Source organism: Zea mays, chromosome 5, assembly GCF_902167145.1.
Source record: "Zea mays cultivar B73 chromosome 5, Zm-B73-REFERENCE-NAM-5.0, whole genome shotgun sequence".
Taxonomy (NCBI): domain Eukaryota; kingdom Viridiplantae; phylum Streptophyta; class Magnoliopsida; order Poales; family Poaceae; genus Zea; species Zea mays.
In genome coordinates, this window is record NC_050100.1 from 173,413,230 (window position 1) to 173,433,414 (window position 20,185).

Below are 20,185 nucleotides of genomic sequence, written 5' to 3' on the forward strand. Positions count from 1 at the left end.
ATCCCCATAGTGTTAAAATCTTTTTTAATTACCATACCGCGTAACACATTCCCATTCCTCAACCCCATCAGTCAGAGAGTGCGCTGAGGGAATGAGCCCTGGTCACTAGGACCCGTTAGTCAGTTAGAAGAGGTGGATACGTCAACCCTTAAAGAACTCGCTCCCGGTCGAATCCCGCGGCACCGAGCTTGGAGTCGGACATGGCGGAACCTGACGAGGGGAGGGGGGAGTGTCGGAATGGAACCACTCGAGTGGATCCCGCATCCGGTCCCAGACCGATCCTCCATAAATACCCGGCTGCAATTAACCACGCTTGCACCGAGCCACAGCGCGGGCGCTGATCCGCTTCCCACTTGTCGGCGTCTCGAGACCGGGGGGTCCCTAAGGCCGACGAGTGAGTGTGCCGCGTGCCCCAGCCCAGATGGGTCGAGCGCGTGGACGAGCGCGAAGGGGGGAAGCGAGGTGGCCGGAGACGGGCGTGAGAGAGGTGGAAATCCCGCGGCCTTCGTGTTCGTCCCGCGCCCAGGTCGGGTGCGCTTGCAGTAGGGGGTTACAAGCGTCCACGCGGGTGAGGGAAGCGAGCGGCCCCAAGAGAGCGCCTGCCCCGTCCTCGTCCCCGCGCGGCCAACCTTCTCTAAGAAGGCCCTGGTCCTTCCTTTTATAGGCGTAAGGAGAGGATCCAGGTGTACAATGGGGGTGTAGCAGAGTGCTACGTGTCTAGCGGGGGAGAGCTAGCGCCCTAAGTACATGCCAATGTGGCAGCCGGAGAGATCTTGGCACCCTGCTGGTGTGATGTCGTGGCTGTCGGAGGAGCAATGGAGCCTGGCGGAGGGACAGCTGTCGGAGCGGTTGAGTCCTTGCTGACGTCCCCCTGCTTCCGTAAGGGAGCTGAGAGCCGCCGTCGTCACAGGGCTAGCGGGGCGCCATCATTGCCTATCTGGCGGAGCTAGCCAGATGGGACACCGGTCTTGTTCTCTGTGGCCCGAGTCGGCTCGGGGTAGAGTGATGATGGCGCTTCCTGTGGACGTGGCGGGCCTGTGCCTTAGGTCGGGCGACGTGGAGGCTCCTCCGAAGCCGAGGTCGAGTCTGTCTTCCATGGCCGAGGCCGAGCCCGAGCTCCTGGGTCGGGCGAGGCGGAGGTTGTTCGGCAGAGGCCAGGGCGGAGTCCGAGCCCTGGGGTCGGGCGAAGCGGAGTTCGTCGTCTTCTGGGGCTGAGCCCGAGTCCGAGCCCTGGGTCGGGCGGAGCGGAGTTCGCCGTCTTCCGGGGCCTTAGCCCGTGTCCGAGCCCTGGGTCGGGCGGAGCGGAGTTCGCCGTCTTCCGGGGCCTTAGCCCATGTCCGAGCCCTGGGTCGGGCGGAGCGGAGTTCGCCGTCTTCTGGGGCTGAGCCCGAGTCCGAGCCCTGGGTCGGGCAGAGCGGAGTTCGCCGTCTTCCGGAGCCTTAGCCCGTGTCCGAGCCCTGGGTCGGGCGGAGCGGAGTTCGCCGTCTTCCGGGGCTGAGCCCGAGTCCGAGCCCTGGGTCGGGCGGAGCTTCCTATGGCGCCTTTGGCAAGGCCTGACTGCCTGTCAGTCTCTCTCTGTCAAGTGGCACTGCAGTCGGAGTGGCGCAGGCGGCGCTGTCCTTCTGTGAGACCAGTCAGTGGAGCGGCGAAGTGACGGTGGTCACTTCGGCTCTGCCGGAGGGCGCGTGTCAGGATAAAGGTGTCAGGCCACCTTTGCGTTAAATGCTCCTGCGACTCGGTCGATCGGCGCGGCGATTTAGTCAGGGCTGCTTCTTAGCGAAGGCAAGGCCTCGGGCGAGCCGGAGATGTGTCCGCCGTTAAAAAGGGGGGGCCTCGGGCGAGACGGAAACCCCTCGGGGTCGGCTGCCTTTGCCCGAGGCTAGGCTCGGGCGAGGCGTGATCGAGTCGCTCGTATGGACTGATCCCTGACTTAATCGCACCCATCAGGCCTCTGCAGCTTTATGCTGATGGGGGTTACCAGCTGAGAATTAGGCGTCTTGAGGGTACCCCTAATTATGGTCCCCGACAGTAGCCCCCGAGCCTCGAAGGGAGTGTTAGCACTCGCTTGGAGGCTTTCGTCGCACTTTTTTGCAAGGGGACCAGCCTTTCTCGGTTGCATTTTGTTCCGGTGGGTGCGCGCGAGCGCACCCGCTGGGTGTAGCCCCCGAGGCCTCGGAGGAGTGGTTTCACTCCTTCGAGGTCTTAATGCCTTGCGTAATGCTTCGGCTGGTCTGGTTGTTCCCTCATGCGAGCAGGCCGTAGCCCGGGTGCACGGTCGGGGCCCAAGTTCTCGGGCTGGTATGTTGACGCTGTCAACGGTTTGGCCGGAGCCGGGTTTGCGAGAGCAGCCCCCGAGCCTCTGCACAGAGCGAGAGGGCGATCAGGGACAGACTCGGCTTTTTTACATACGCCCCTACGTCGCCTTTCCGCAAGGAGGAGGGGGGAGAGCGCCATGTTACCCTCGATGGGCACCGAACATGGTGTCTCCGGTGAGCTGCAAGCGGGTAATCCGAGTGGACGTCTGTGGGGGATAGATATCCCCTAGGTCCACTAAAGGAGTAAAAGACCTCACGAAAGGCCCAAGGGCCCGATAATTCGTAAGGTCATTCTTTCGTGGGCCTGGGGAGGAACAACCAGCAAGGGAGAACGACATGAGGCCGGATTGGTGCAAACCCGAACGGCCCACATCGTCGAGCGAATGATCGCAACAGAGACCCGATTTTCCCGCACGGGAGCCCCCATGCAGCGGAGCCGTGCGAGGATAAGTCGGCGAGGATCACGCAGGATAAACTCGAGAGGTTCACTATCTTTTAGTTACTTGTTGTTATCATATCCACGTGTATTGCCCCACGGTCGAGTATATAAGGCCTAGGGGGCACCCCTTCAGAACGATCGACCCATCTACTTAGCCACCCATCCAAACTCTCTGTGTCTTCAATCCAGAGAGTCCTCTTGTAACCACGCCCACCAAGCATACTCACCAGGACGTAGGGTGTTACGCATTTCTAAGCGGCCCGAACCTGTAAATCTTGTCCACTGTCCCTCGTGCGATCGGCACGAACCATTTTGCTACAGTCGTCAATACCGCCCTACTCCTAAAAACACCTTGAGGGGCAACCCCGGGTGTGCGGTCGGACCCAAAACACCGACAGCTGGCGCGCCAGGTAGGGGGTGTGTCGACGATCCAAGCTAGCTCAATGGCCGTCACCTTCTACAGCAAGATCAACATGCGTCCCGGATCCGTGTTCCGCTTTGGGACGATCTCGTCTGTAGCGGATGAAGAGGGAATTCTACACCGCATTGCGGATCCGCCAGAAAAGAAGTCTCCTCCAACAAACTCCGAAAATGCCGGGAAAGCACAACCTCCAGCTCTCCGGAAAAGGATCGTCTCCGGAAAGTCAGGGGCTGAGGGTCCGCTGACCCGAAGAACTCCACTGTCTACCTCTCCGACAACAGAATGGACACGGATTGCAAGGAAGAAGAAGACTGGGGAGAAGCAAGCCGTTCTTCCTGTTCCTCCGACCTCAAAGGAGAACGGAAAGAAAGTCGCCACGACAGCAACGCCATTCTACCCCGACGTCCTCTTCATCGGGAGAGTGGAGTCGCCTGCCGTCTCCGACGATGAACCAACCGCACCCGGAGAAGAACCACCTCAACGAGAATCCCGCCGACAGAGGAACCGGCGCAGGAACGTTCGACGACATCACGCAGCCGGAGAGCGAGATCCGGAGCAGCCTGTCTCGCGAGACGAGGTCTCAGAGATAGGAGAAACTCCGGAAGAACGCGTCTTCAGAGAACGAAGGAACTCTCGACGACGTGATCGCCGGCGAGCCCAGGAACAAGCCGAGCAAGATGCAAGGCAACGCCGGGAGAATCCACTCTTCGGACGCAACCTGAATCCCGACTTCGCCCGGGCTATGAACACGCCAAGCGAAGTCGGAGGGGTACTAGCTCGGATAGCAGATGGACTTCCTCGGACTCCCGACGCTGAGGGCTACCGACGCTTGTTCACCCAAGCAGCCAACCATCTTCTACCGCTTGCTCATCCGCCGAACGATCTGCGACACGCCATCAACAGCCGCCGGGACGCGCGAAGCTCCATCAATGCTTCGTGCGAACGGCGGCATGAGAATGAGATTCGCCGTCGGGAGGAGTATGACAGGGATCATGGCATCCCGACTCAGAGCCAGGCCACCAGGACTGAGTCGGCAACAGCTTCAACTGGCGGTACCACCCGGGGACGGTCGAGGAACTACAATCACAACTCCCCTCCCCGGGACAGACATCGTCCCCGACGACAGGAGGACACGTGCGGAGTGTCCGCCCTTACTCCGCGCCTTAGGGCCATTCAATGGCCTCCCAACTTCAAGGTATCCAACGTTGACAAGTATGAACCTAAGCAGGATCCAGGAGGATGGCTGGCTGTCTACACCACCGCTGCTCGAGCGGCCGGAGCATCCGAGGACGTCATGACCGCGTATTTGCCCATTGTCCTTGGGCAAGATGCGCTGCAGTGGCTGCGACACCTACCCCGACACTGCATCGACGACTGGGGAGACTTCAGTCGACGCTTCACCGCCAACTTCCAGTCCCTTTCCGACAAACCGGCGCAACCATGGGACCTCAAATCCATCAAGCACCGAGGGGATGAGACTCTCCGGTCGTACCTCAAAAGGTTCCAGACCATGAGAAATCGCATCCCCGAGGTCACGGAAGCGGCCGTGATTGAGGACTTCTACAGGGGATCCGACGACTCGGCTTTTGTCCGAACCATACTACAGAAGGCGCCGACTACCTCCGAGGAGCTGTTCCGGGAAGCCGACCTCTACATCACCGCCGATGAGCGAGCTCAGGACCTCATCGGAGGAGCGAAGCCCGCACCGGCAGCACCGCGACGGGACACGAACCAGCCGACCGACAAACGCTGGGAGAAGAGGCCTCGCGAAGAAGTGCACGCCGCCGGACCACCTGCCTCTCGTGCCCGAGGAGGACCTCGCGGAGGCGAACGCACGCTGGACGACATCCTCGACGCCCAGTGCCCATACCACAAGGACATGCGCCACACTCTTCGCAACTGCCGGGACTTCAAGCACTCCGTCGGGCATGGCCGACCCTTCCAACCTCTACCTCCTCCTCCGCCGAGGGGAGGACCAGATGAACCACGACAACCCCATCAGCAGGAGGAGGGAGGAGGAGGAGCTTTCCCGCGTGTTGACAGGGAGGTCAACGTCATCTTCGGCGGACATGGGTCGCAGGAGAACAAAAGACAACAAAAGCTCAACGACCGTCAGATACTGGTGGCGACCACCGGTCCTCCCGCCCCATACCGGTGGTCGGAGCACCCGATCATTTTCACTCGGGAGGATCAATGGCTCAACTTCGACCATCCCGGCAAATACCCGCTCCTCGTCGATCCGGTGATCCGAGAGAGCCGGGTGAAGAAGGTGCTAGTGGACGGGGGGAGCAGCATCAACGTCACCTTCCCCCGGACACTCCAAGGCTTGGGAGCTCACCTCAAAGAGCTCCACAAGTCAGACACTCCTTTCTTCGGCATCGTGCCGACTGAAGGAGAGTACCCGCTGGGCCACATCTACATGCCGGTCACCTTTGGAACTCCGGAGAACTACAGAACCGAGTTCCTGAGGTTCGAAGTGGCGAACTTCGACTGCGGGTACAATGCCATCATCGGAAGGCCGGGATTGGCCAAATTCATGGCCATTCCACATTACACATATATGATACTGAAGATGCCAGGACCGCGAGGAATCATAACTGTGCGCGCCGACTTCCAAGGCGCCGCGAATGTTTCCGAGCGGCCATTCAAGCAGCCCTCACCACCAAGCCGTCGACGGTTCCTTCTACACCGGCGAACTCTAAGCCTGAGGAGGACCTCACGGTACCGGCGAATGAAGCTCAGGCCGCGACCTCTATGCGGCCGACTGAAGAAACCAAAAGAATCAACCTGGGGTTTGCTGACGAGCGCAAGACGGCTATCATCAGCTCCAGCTTGGACGACAAATAGGAAAGCGCGCTCGTCCAGTTTCTGCAAGATAACCGGGACGTATTCGCATGGCAACCTGCGGATATGCCGGGAGTCCCAAGAGAACTGGCCGAGCACAAACTGAAAGTCTACCCCCAGGCGAGGCCGATTCGACAAAAGCTACGTCGCTTCACGCCCGATAAAAGAGAGGCCATTCGCGCCGAATTAGCTCGCCTGGTCGCGGCTGGATTTATTAGAGAAGTGTTACACCCTGAGTGGTTAGCCAATCCTGTTCTTGTACTCAAAAAGAATAAAGTGGATTGGCGCATGTGCGTCGACTATACTGATCTCAACAAACACTGTCCGAAGGATCCCTTCGGGCTCCCGAGGATAGATCAAGTGGTGGATTCCACCGCTGGATGTTCTGTGTTGTCTTTCTTAGATTGCTATTCCGGGTATCACCAGATTAGTCTGGCAAAAGAAGATGAGGAAAAAACGGCGTTCATTACTCCGTTTGGTGCTTTCTGTTATACCTCCATGCCGTTTGGCCTCAAAAACGCTGGAGCAACTTATCAGAGAGCCATTCAAACATGCTTAGCCGATCACTGGGGCAAGCGTGTGGAGGCCTACGTAGATGATGTGGTAATCAAAACAGAGAATTCGGAAAACTTCATCGAAGACTTGCAGCTGGTTTTCAACAGCCTAAGACGATATAGATGGAAGCTCAATCCCGAAAAATGTGTTTTCGGGGTACCAGCAGGAAAGTTGCTCGGGTTTATCGTCAGCCACCGGGGAATTGAAGCTAATCCAGATAAGATTGAGGCTATCATGAAAATGGAAGCTCCTCGATCACAAAAGAAGGTGCAGCGACTTACTGGATGTATGGCGGCTCTGAGCAGATTTATATCCAGACTGGGAGAAAAAGGTTTGCCATTTTACAAGCTACTCAAGAAGGTGGATAAGTTTCAATGGACTTCAGAAGCACAAGAAGCTCTAGATGCACTGAAAAAGTTCTTGACAACACCACCAGTACTGAAACCACCCCGGCGAGCTACATCAACTCAACCAGCTGAAGATTTGCTATTGTACATCTCTTGCACGACTCACGTGGTAAGCACCGCGTTGGTAGTCGAGCAAGTAGAAGAAGGACATGCCTATCCAGTACAACATCCTGTATACTTCATCAGCGAGGTTCTAGGCCCCTCAAAGAAAAAGTATCCTCAAGTTTAGAAGTTATTATACGCAGTACTTCTAACTGCCCGCAAGCTGCGTCACTACTTTGACAACCACAAAGTCATAGTAGTCACTGGTTTTCCAATAGGGGATATTCTTCACAACAAGGAAGCTATTGGCCGAATAGCCAAGTGGGCTTGCGAGTTAGGATCCCACGACATCGAGTTCCGACCTCGCACCGCCATCAAAACCCAAGCACTGGTTGATTTTGTATCAGAATGGACCGAACAGCAAGTACCGGATAATCCAGAGACTGCAGAAGTATGGCAAATGTATTTTGATGGCTCGCTGAAGCTGCAGGGAGCAGGAGCAGGGATTCTCTTCACTGCACCTGGAGGCGAGCACCTCAAATACGCCCTCCAGTTGCTATTCCCGGCCTCCAACAATGCAGCCGAGTATGAAGCTCTGATTCACGGATTGAACATTGCCATATCACTGGGCGTCAAGAGATTGATGGTATACGGAGATTCTCTGGTAGTCATCAGCCAGATAAACAAAGAGTGGGATTGCTCAAGTGATTCAATGGGAAAATACTGCGCTGCCGTCCGAAAGCTGGAAGACAAATTCGAGGGTCTGGAATTTCATCATGTGGAAAGAGATCGTAACACAGCAGCTGATGTACTGTCCAAGCTCGGATCCAGTCGAACTCAGGTCCCACCCGGAGTCTTCGTGCAAGAAATTCTGCAGCCGAGTATCTCAATGGATCAAACAGAAGAGTGCAACATCATAGGTCAACCCGAGTCAGACTCTGATGACTGGAGAAGGCCGATCATTAAGTATATAAAGAATGAAGAAGAACCAGACGACAAGAACTCGGCAGAGCGAATTGCCAGGCAGTCGGCTCACTATACACTCATTGGGGAGACATTATACAGAAGGGGTGCATCGGGCGTCCTCATGAAGTGCGTTCTCTCGTCCACTGGGAAGCAACTTCTGGAGGAGGTCCATGCTGGGCAATGTGGAATACATGCAGCCTCCAGAACACTAGTTGGGAAGGTCTTCAGGTCAGGATTCTATTGGCCAACAGCGAAGAATGATGCAGCCGAGTTAGTTCAGAGGTGTGAAGCTTGCCAATACTCGTCAAAGCAACAGCACATGCCCGCACAGCAACTACAGATCATACCAGTAACCTGGCCTTTCGCATGCTGGGGACTGGATATGATTGGACCTTTCAAGAAAGCTCAAGGAGGATATACTCATGTATTGGTGGCGATTGACAAATTCACTAAATGGATAGAGTTCAAGCCCATTGCTTCTTTAACCTCTGCTAAAGCCGTGGAATTCATACAAGACATAATATTCAGATTCGGGATACCAAACAGCATCATCACTGACTTAGGATCCAACTTCACCAGTTCAGAATTCTTCGACTTCTGCGAGCAAAAGAGCATTCAGATCAAGTATGCATCTGTAGCACATCCAAGAGCCAACGGGCAGGTTGAGCGAGCCAACGGAATGATATTGGAGGCACTCAGGAAAAAAAGTCTTTGATAAGAATGAAAAATTCGCAGGAAAGTGGATAAGGGAATTGCCTTATGTTGTTTGGAGCTTAAGAACCCAACCTAGCCGAGCCCTGCATGGGAACACCCCTTTCTTCATGGTCTATGGGTCGGAGGTAGTGCTACCTGCTGATCTCAAGTTCGGGGCGCCAAGGTTGATCTTCGACAGTATAGCAGAAGCTGAAGCCACCAGATTAGAGGATATTGATGTACTCGAGGAGGAACGGCTAAATGCAGTGATCCAATCAGCACGGTACCAGCAGACTCTAAGACGCTATCACGACAAGGCCGTGCGGCAACGATTCTTCTCAGTAGGAGATCTCGTCCTCCGCCGAATTCTAACGGGGGAAGGACGGCACAAGTTATCACCCTTATGGGAAGGATCCTTCATGGTAGCAGAAGTCACTCGGCCCGGATCGTATCGTCTCACTCAGATGGATGGCACAGAAGTTGGGAACTCCTGGAATATAGAACACCTCAGGAAGTTTTATCCCTAGCTGTATCTCAAAACTGCTGGGATAACGATGTAATCTGTAAAGTGGAAATATGTCATCAATAAAAAAGAGGTTTTCAAAGATACTCAGTTCATCTACGATTGACTTGCATTCTTACTTAACTCGGGGTGATCACTATGCCCTGCTAACGGAGCAATCGACTTAAGTCGGCGACGACTTAAGGCGGTGCAACATGCTCACGCTCACTTAACTCGGGGTGACCACTATGCCCTGCTAACGGAGCAATCGACTTAAGTCGGCGACGACTTAAGGCGGTGCAACATGCTCACGCTCACTTAACTCGGGGTGACCACTATGCCCTGCTAACGGAGCAATCGACTTAAGTCGGCGACGACTTAAGGCGGTGCAACATGCTCACGCTTACTTAACTCGGGGTGGCCACTATGCCCTGCTAACGGAGCAATCGACTTAAGTCGGCGACGACTTAAGGCGGTGCAACATGCTCACACTTACTTAACTCGGGGTGACCACTATGCCCTGCTAACGGAGCAATCGACTTAAGTCGACGACGACTTAAGGTGGTGCCACATGCTCACGCTTACTTAACTCGGGGTGACCACTATGCCCTGTTAACGGAGCAGTCGACTTAAGTCGGCAACGACTTAAGCCGGCGCAACATGCTCATGCCCATGCAATTAAGGGGATGACTTCTATATCCCGCAAACAAATCTCATAATCATCGTGCGTCGTTTTCATTACTGCAAATTTATGAACTAATGAATTCTGATACAATAAGAGAGTAATTATATCATTCGAATGCTGAGCTGATGTCCTCTAACAGATACTTGATTATGCTAACCGTGCGCTCAAAGCACGCAAAATGTTTTCTATTTGGCAATGTCTTTCTCAGGAGCGACCGACGAAGAAGGGCGACTTGAGGAATCAGGGGCAGCGATCACGTCAGCCCTTATGTCCTCAGGAACAACCACGCCGGGTCTCCTCATCAAGATTCGTCCTGCCCGAATAGCCTTGTCCATGGCTTTGTCGCGCTGGGCTTTGAGAGTAACAACAGTCTCCTCAGCAACTTTAGCAGCCAGTCGGGCGGTCTCTAACTCCTGGGCGATGGACTTCTTGGAAGCTCGGAGCTCTTTGATAGTAGCATCCTTTGCTGATATCAACTGCTTGAGGCGAGTCACCTCATCTGAAGATTCCTGCAGCCTACAACGCTGATTGTCCAACTCCTCCATTGTGAAGCAGTGACTCCTCTCCAAGATGGTTAGCGAGTTACTGGAATCACGATACAATCTGTCAAGATTGTCGCGAGAAGCAGCAAGGATACGCTTTTCTTCCTGCAAACAAAAATCAACCCTTTGAGGAACTAAACAAGTGATAGGAACACAGCAAGGCAAGGCACAGTTTTGTAAGTCACCTTCTCAGAGTCGAGCCGAGCATGGAGAGAAGAACTCAGAGCATTGGCGTCATCCAAGGCAGCAGAGACCTGATTCAACTCAGTTTGACTCTGAAAATACTTCTCCTCGAAGTCGGCGCACCGTCGAGCCATTTCAGCCTGATCTCGGGAGTTTTTTCCTCAAGAGTTGCAATCTGCAGAGTCATTCCTAGCAAGAGGTAATCAAACAAAACAAGGTCAGAAGATAAAACAGTCCACAACAAAGGGCAAAGAGAAGAAAAAGGCGCTAACCAGCACTTGTTGCCTCCAACTCGGATACACGACGTTGAAGCGACACTGGATTCCAGCACGCAAGAAACGAAGCCACTTCCGGGGCAGAAGCACCCTGCAATCTCAGCTGGCTGGCCATCCCATCCACCAAAGCCTGATGAGAAGAACAGATGAGTATAATGGCAACAGTTCATGCAATGTAGGGATCAAGCTACAATACAGCACAAATACCTGGAGGTTGGAGAAGAACGAAGGTATTCCCAAATCAGGAGAGATCAGTGGATAATCAGACGTAAGGACACCACCCGGAGTAGCTTGCAACGAGCCAGCAAAGACCAATTCAGCACCTTCAACAGAGCCCAACACTCGGTCAGCAGGGGCGCTGCCTTCTAAAGCGACTCCCTGATCCAAATTCTGGGCTACTACCATACAGCCAGAGTGTGGAGGAGATCCCGCGTGAACGTCCATGGAAGTACAGGAAGGAGACCCTGCTCGGGCACCCTCGGGGGCTGGGTCATAGCTGGCGCTGCCCACTTGAGCCGGATCATCCCCGACAGCACCCTCGGGGGCTGGGCAGTGGCTTATATTCTTCGCCCGAGCTAAGTCATCCCCGGCGACATCCTCGGGGGCTGGGCATGCGCTAGCACCATTCTTGAGGTCCAGGCCCTCTGCAGTAACCACTTCTAAGGTTGATGGGCCCTCAACTACTTCCATGGGACCAGGACGATCCAAGTCAGTCTCCCGACCCTCGAGATCGCGCTCTAAGGTCGACGAGGCACGGGATGACCTCAACCCAGCATCAGGCACAGCAGCACAAGCCTCTGTTGCATCATCACCCACTGGCTCTGATAACAAGTCTTCTGGGACCATATCCTCAAGAGTTTGATCGAAATTGGCCAGAGACAGTTCTTGCAGATCAATGAGGGCAGACAGAGCAGGAGAAGGAACTCCACTACTCTCACCGCCGGCGATGAGCTGCCGACTGTTTTTCCGAGTCAAAGGAACTTCATCCTCTTTCTCCTCATCCTCCACAGTGACAACACAAGCAACACCCCCATTGGGATCAGTAGCAGTCTGGGTACACCCATTGGGATCAGCGCCGGTAGCTCCAGTCGCAGGCACTTCTTCAGCGGCAGGAACTGAGGTACCAGCGTCTTCATCAAAACTGGATACTCGTCGGAGGCGTCTTCTCTTCTTCTTCTGCTCATCAGCAGAAGGCTCAGGCTGATTGGTTCGGCTAGGGCGCCTCGGGCGAGTGCTGACAGGTTTCTGAACATCCAAAGTTGTATCAACCTCTGGAAGGGGCACCACAGCCAAAATACCAGCAGGAGCAGCGTCAGAAGAATCCTCAGCTAGCAGATCAAGCATGGCATTTATATCTGCATCGCTAGGGTTCAGGGGCACCTCAAAATGGACTTGCCGTTCATCATCTGGAATCTCCCCAAGCGAAGCAACCAAAGCACTGACTTCTTCAGCAGAGGGTCGCACTCTAAGGCCCAAACTGCCATCGGTAACAGGTGGATTTGACACAAAGAGGGTGAATGCTTTGGGAGGAGGCAGGTTCCAGGCCGAGTATGCCACTGGAGCACCAACATTTGACACCTTGCCCCTGAGGATCATTTCAAGTCGGCTCACCAAGTCTGCAGGAGGAATTCTCCTATTGGTAACCAGTGTTGAGTCGCCTAACCCTCGATACAGATAAGCTGGGTAGGCCCTGTCTTTCAGAGGCTGAATGTTCTTGAAAACAAAGTCAGTGACCACAGCTTCAGCAGTTAGACCTCTTTCTTTCAGCAGTCCGACTTCAGCTAGCAATACACTTGCCTCAGCTACCTCCTCGTCTGTGGGAGACTCGGTCCAACTTGGAGTGCGAACGTCTGGCTGTCTTCCCGACCGGGAGGGGAGAGAATTTCCATAATTGTCAACTATGAACCATTCTAGACGCCACCCTTTGATACTGTCCTTAAGGGGAATTTCAAGGTATTCAGTTTTCCGCCCGCGACACATCTCCAGACTGGCACCTCCGACCAACTGATGCTGTCCTCCGGCCATCCCAGGGCGACAATGATACAGGTATTTCCACAAGCCGAAATGCGGCAGCACGCCAAGGAAGGCTTCGCACAAGTGAACAAAGATGGAGATTTGCAGAATCGAGTTGGGGTTCAGATGGGTCAGGTTAATGTGGTAGAAATCAAGAAGGCCTCGGAAAAAGGGAGAGATGGGAAGGCCAAGGCCGCGGAGAAGAAAAGGGGCGTAAACTACAGATTCATGGGTATCCTCTGTCGAAACAGTGGTCCCGTGGCAAATCCGCCAGGAACAGAGTTCCCGCGGAGGAAGAACCCCGATAGATACGAGGTGAAGGAGTTCAGCTTCAGAAATTATGGACATATGGTTACCTGCGAAAGGCAGCTGGCTGTTGGGGTCGATTGGTGGGATCACCGCAGCAGATGAATTCGCGGTTTTTCTCTTGGGCGCCATATCGATTCTACTAGCAGGCAGAGTGGAGGCGAGCAGCAGAGAGGATTCGGGTGCAGGAATGCAAGAACTAGGGCACGGAAAGCAAAGGCGGCTAAAAGCGCAGCTCTTATGGATATTCTCGGGCCAGATACCGTTTCAAAAAGTGCCCAGTCATCACCCGACGGTTATTTCCAAAACCCCAGCATGCCACGTGGTCATCCGGCGGATATTTCAAAAAAACCGACACGCCACCTCATCACTCGGTCATCTTCTTCAAAGGTGGCTCGCACGGCCTGCTATCACCCGGCATTACTTCTAAAATGACCGACGTCGCCCTCCAGTCACTCGGCGTTGCTTCTAAAATGCTGTTTTCAGGTTCAGTCGCTCGGCATTACTTCTAAAATGCCGACGTTGTCCTCCAGTCACTCGGCGTTGCCTCTAAAATGCTGTTTTCAGGTTCAGTCGCTCGGCATTACTTCTAAAATGCCGACGTCGCCCTCCAGTCACTCAGCGTTGCCTCTAAAATGCCATTTTCAAGTTCAGTCGCTCGGCATTACTTCTAAAATGCCGACGTCGCCCTCCAATCACTCGGCGTTGCCTCTAAAACGCCGACATAATGATCAGTCGCTCGGTGCTACCTCTAAAAACGCTGACACCGTCTATAAAATTACTCGGCAGCCACTTCAGGAAGCGTCAGTATGACTCCCAAGTATTTCATTCACTGCCTTGAAGGAATTGGTTTTATAAACAAACTCAATGAGTCATTCAGAAGAGATCAACGTCATTCTTTCATTAAGGGAAGATAGTAAACTTACAAATCAACTCATTATGAGTTGATACTTCCCTACTACTATTACTACACTACGCTATACTACTCTACATTACTACTACATTATTCTAACTATACTACGCTATACTAATATCTAAGAAGACCAGTGGCGTCTAGCCACTGGCCTTGCCCCTGCTGCCGCCACCGCCGCCCTTGGTGCTGCCCTTGCTGCTGCCGCCCTTGGTGCTGCCCCTGCCGCTGCCGCTGCCGTCGCCGTCGCCACCGTCGTCGTCGTCCTCGTCCTCACCGCCGCCGTCCGAGTCCTCCTCATCCGAGAAGTACTCCGACTCATCCGAGCCCTCGAGCCCGGAGCGCTCGACGGCCCGGATGTATGTCCAGACCTCCGCGGCTAACCCCTGGGAGTCGTCCGAGTCATCGGACGACGCCGGAGGAGAGACGGGAGCTGGAGACCCCTCGGACTCGGAGGAGAACTCCTCCTCCGAGTACTCCGAGTCGCCGAAGTCCTCCGATGGAGGAGTCGGCTCGCGCTTGCGTTTGTTATTCTTGGCCATGATGGAAGCAGGCGAGAAGGAAGAGAAGGAAGCAGTAGTAAAGAACAGCGAAGAGATGTGAAAAAACCAGAAAGGCAGCTCCGTTATTTATAAAGGGAGAAGGCAACCGCTCACCTCCAACCGCGGTCACTGAACAGTCGCAAAGCATTCAATAAGCACTTCCACCCGTCTGAAGACACGTCAGGCGGCTGACGCCGTTTCATGCAACTCTACACCCATTGGGACTCCAGTCAACAGCGCAAAGGATATGATTACACTCGCTGTCCCGTCACATTACTACTCAGAAGCAACCGGTTAAAACACTCAGCGTACCAAGACGTCCCTTGCCCACACCCATTGAGGGGGGACGCCCAGGAATTTTTAGTATATTTTTCAAAACGGTCACATCTGTGCAGGGCACGCAGTGAATACCCCAAGACAAAAATGAGATATCAGTAAGGATCAGAGGAAAGCCAAATATAGCCAGCAAAGTACAAGATATGGCCGACAGAAGCGACGTGAAGACTGGACAGACAACGTCCATCAAACGTCCAATCAGTCGCAGAAGCAAATAAATGGCGTTACCTAGCAAGATATGGATAGACTGCAAACTCGGCTGCTAAAGACAAAATATATGCTGACCTCTGCAGCGAAATATTGATGACATAATGCTGACCACCAAAGCATAATACAAATAGCTTCGTGCCGATTTCTACAAGCAAAAGGAATAATTTGCAAGCAAAGAGACACAAAGGGAAGACCTTCGAATGGATTATCCTTAAAAATCCATTTGAAGGTCGGGGGCTACACCCATTGGGTGCACCTCCGGTGCACCCCATGGATTACCATTCCAAACCAAGAAAGTACCAACTTCTAAGGCGTGAGACAAGATTAAAAGGCCAACCCTCAACCAAAACGCAGGAGCACCAATGGGGATAATCTTTGAGGAAGACCTTCGAGTAGATTATTTTCTAAAATCTACTCGAAGCTCGGGGGCTACACCCATTGGGTGCACCTTCGGTGCGCCCAATGAAGTTCAGAATCTTACAACTTGAAATGCCGACCTCTAAGGCACGGGCACGAAACTAAGCTTCGGTTAACGAGTGATCGAGGCAGAAGGAGACAACAGGAAGTCATTTTTTCTTCGAATCATCTGCAAGCTGGACCTGGGATCTTCGGGTTGATTACCTCTAAATTAACCCAAAGATCGGGGGCTTGTGGGGGATAGATATCCCCTAGGTCCACTAAAGGAGTAAAAGACCTCACGAAAGGCCCAAGGGCCCGATAATTCGTAAGGTCATTCTTTCGTGGGCCTGGGGAGGAACAACCAGCAAGGGTGAAAGGGAAATGTGCCCTTGGGCCATTTCTAAGTATTTTGGTGATTGAGTGTCAACACAAGTGCTTAAATGGGAATCTATGCTCATGGATGAACAAAGTGCAAATCTATAGCAAAGGTATGTTTCTAAGTCTTAGTACATTGGTTTTGTGTACTAATATACTTGTCTAAGTATCAGAAACAGGAAGAAGAGGAAAAGAGAAGAGTTGGCTGTGTACAGCCAAAAGGCTGTTTCGGTCTGGGGCACCGGACTGTCCGGTGGTGCACCGGACAGTGTCCGGTGCGCCAGGCTGCCTCGGGCGAACTGGCCGCTCTCGGGAATTGACTGGCGACGTACGGCTAAAATTCACCGGACTGTCCGGTGTGCACCGGACTGTCCGGTGAGCCAACGGTCGGCCGGGCCAACGGTCGGCCGCGCGATCTGCGCGGGACACGTGGCCGAGCCAACGGTCGGAAGGGGGCACCGGACTGTCCGGTGTGCACCGGACTGTCCGGTGTGCACCGGACATGTCCGGTGTGCCAACGGCTCCCAGATCTGCAACGGTCGACTGCGCTGTTTAAGGAAGGAAATCGGGCACCGGACAGTGTCCGGTGTGCATCGGACTGTCCGGTGCGCCCGACGACAGAAGGCAAGGATGGCCTTTCTGGATTTGTTCTCAACGGCTCCTAGCTGCCTTGGGGCTATAAAAGGGACCCCTAGGCGCATGGAGGAGTACACCAAGCATTCCTACAACATTCCTAAGCACCAAGACATCGTTTCCACGCATTTGGTTCATTGTGATAGCATCTAGAGCTCTTGTTGAGTTGTGAACTCATTGAGTTGTGTTGCGAGCTCTTGTTGCGACTTGTGTGCGTGCTGTTGCTCTGATTTTGAGTCTTGTGTGCGTTGCTAGTTCCCCCTTACTCCGTATTTCTTTGTGAATCTTAAGTATAAGGGCGAGAGGCTCCAAGTTGTGGAGATTCCTCGCAAACGGGATATTGAAAGGCAAAGCAAAACACCGTGGTATTCAAGTTGGTCTTTGGACCACTTGAGAGGGGTTGATTGCAACCCTCGTCCGTTGGGACGCCACAACGTGGAGTAGGCAAGCGTTGGTCTTGGCCGAACCACGGGATAAACCACTGTGTCATCTCTGTGTTTGATCTCTTGTGGTATTGTGTTTTGTTGTGACTCCTCTCTAGCCACTTGGCAATTATTGTGCTAACACTTAACAAGTTTTTGTGGCTATAAGCTTAAGTTTTCACAGGATCACCTATTCACCCCCCCTCTAGGTGCTCTCAATTGGTATTAGAGCCGTTCTCTTCACAAAGGGACTAACCGCCCGAAGAGATGGATCCTAAAGGGAAGGGAATCGTGATCAACGACAAGGAGAAGGAGTCCTTCGTCAACGAGCCAAGGGATGACAAGTCCAACGACTCGGGCCACAGACGCAAAGATGGGAAGAAGAAGAAGACAAGACGTATCAAGGAGATTGTCTACTACGACAGCGATGAGTCTACTTCCTCCCAAAAGGACGACGACCACAACGAATACGAGAGAAGGAAACCGGTTAATTCGAACTTTTCTTTTGATTACTCTCGTATTCCTCAGAGTACTAATGCTCATTTATTATCTATTCCACTTGGTAAACCTCCTCATTTTGATGGAGAGGACTACGGATTTTGGAGTCACAAAATGCGTAGTCACTTGTTCTCTCTCCATCCTAGCATATGGGAGATTGTAGAAAGTGGAATGCACTTTGATAGTACGGATAGTCCCATGTTTATTAATGAACAGATTCATAAAAATGCACAAGCTACTACTGTGTTGTTAGCCTCTTTGTGCAGGGACGAGTACCATAAGGTGAGCGGCTTGGACAATGCCAAGCAGATCTGGGACACCCTCAAGATCTCTCATGAGGGGAATGATGTCACCTTACTCACCAAGATGGAGTTGGTGGAGGGCGAACTTGGACGGTTCGCAATGATAAGGGGCGAGGAGCCAACTCAAACATACAACCGGCTCAAGACCCTTATCAACAAAATAAGGAGCTACGGAAGCACGCGATGGACGGATCATGACGTCGTCCGCCTAATGCTAAGGTCCTTTACTATTCTTGATCCTCATTTGGTGAACAATATTCGTGAAAATCCTAGGTACACCAAGATGTCGCCCGAAGAAGTACTTGGGAAATTCGTTAGCGGGCGAATGATGATCAAGGAGGCAAGATACGTGGACGACGCCTTGAATGGTCCGATCAACGAGCCGCAACCCCTTGCTCTCAAGGCAACAAGGAGCAAGGAGGCACTACCGAGCAAGGTGGCGCAAGTTGAGGCGGCCGGGCTAAATAATGAGGAGATGGCCCTCATCATTAAGCGCTTCAAGACGGCGCTTAAAGGAAGCAAGGGACAGCCAAGCAAGACCAAAGCCAAGGGGAAGCGCTCGTGCTTCAAATGCGGTAAGATTGGTCATTTTATTGCTAACTGTCCCGACAATGATAGTGACCAGGAACATGGGAGCAAGAGGGAAAAGAAGAAGCATTACAGGAAGGCCAAGGGCGAGGCGCATATCGGAAAGGAGTGGGATTCGGATTGCTCCTCCTCCGACTCCGACAATGAAGGACTCGCCGCCACTGCCTTCAACAAGTCATCCCTCTTCCCCAACGAACGTCACACATGCCTTATGGCAAGGGAGAAGAAGGTATGTAATCAAAACAATGTCACTTATGATTCTTCTAGTGATGATGAGTCTAGTGATGATGAAATAGATTACTCTAGTTTGTTCAAGGGATTGGATAGAACTAAAGTAGATAAAATTAATGAATTGATTGATGCCTTGAATGAAAAAGATAGACTCTTAGAAAAACAAGAGGATCTTTTATATGAAGAGCATGACAAATTTGTAGAGGCACAAAAATCTTATGCTTTAGAAGTTAAAAGAAATGAAGTGCTCTCTAGTGAATTATCTTCTTGTCATGAAACCATTACTACTTTAAAGAGTGTTAATGATGACTTAAATGCTAAACTAGAAGTAGCTAGTAAAAATTCTTGTGTAGAACATGTTGAGATTTGCACTAGGTGTAAAGATTTCGATGTTGATGCTTGTAGTGATCATTTAGTTTCAATTTCCAAATTAACTGAGGAATTGGCTAGTCTTAATGCCCAACTTAGGACTAGCAAGAATGAAGTTGATAAACTAAAATTTGCAAGGGATGCCTACACGATCGGTAGACACCCCTCAATTAAGGATGGACTTGGCTACAAAAGGGAAGCCAAGAACTTGACAAGCCATAAGGCTCCCATCTCCGCCAAGGAGAAAGGGAAGGCCCCTATGGCTACTAGTGCTAAAAAGAATCATGCCTTTTTGTATCATGATAGGAGACAAACTAGAAATGCTTATAGGAGTTATAATGCTTACGATGATTTTTCTCATGCTATGTTTGCTTCTAGTTCTTCATATGTGCATGATAAAAATGTTGGTAGAAGGAATGTTGTTCATAATATGCCTAGGAGAAATATTGTTAACATTCCTAGGAAAGTTAATGAGCCTTCTACAATATATCATGCTTTGAATGCTTCCTTTGCAATTTGTAGAAAGGATAGAAAGGTGATTGCTAGGAAGTTAGGGGCAAAATGCAAGGGTGATAAAACTTGCATTTGGGTCCCTAAGACAATTGTGACTAACCTTGTAGGACCCAACAAGAGTTGGGTACCTAAGTCCCAAGCCTAAATTTGCCTTGCAGGTTTATGCATCCGGGGGTTCAAGCTGGATTATTGACAGCGGATGCACAAACCATATGACGGGGGAGAAGAAGATGTTCACCTCCTATGTCAAGAATAAGGATTCCCAAGATTCAATTATATTCGGTGATGGGAATCAAGGCAAGGTAAAAGGGCTAGGTAAAATTGCAATCTCCAATGAGCATTCTATCTCTAATGTGTTTTTAGTGGAAAGTCTTGGATATAATTTGCTATCTGTTAGTCAATTATGTCATATGGGATATAACTGTCTATTTACAAATGTAGATGTGTCTGTCTTTAGAAGAAGTGATGGTTCACTAGCTTTTAAGGGTGTATTAGACGGCAAGCTCTACTTAGTTGATTTTGCAAAAGAAGAGGCCGGTCTAGATGCATGCTTAATTGCTAAGACTAGCATGGGCTGGCTGTGGCATCGCCGCTTAGCACATGTGGGGATGAAGAACCTTCACAAGCTTCTAAAGGGAGAACACGTGATAGGTTTGACTAACGTACAAT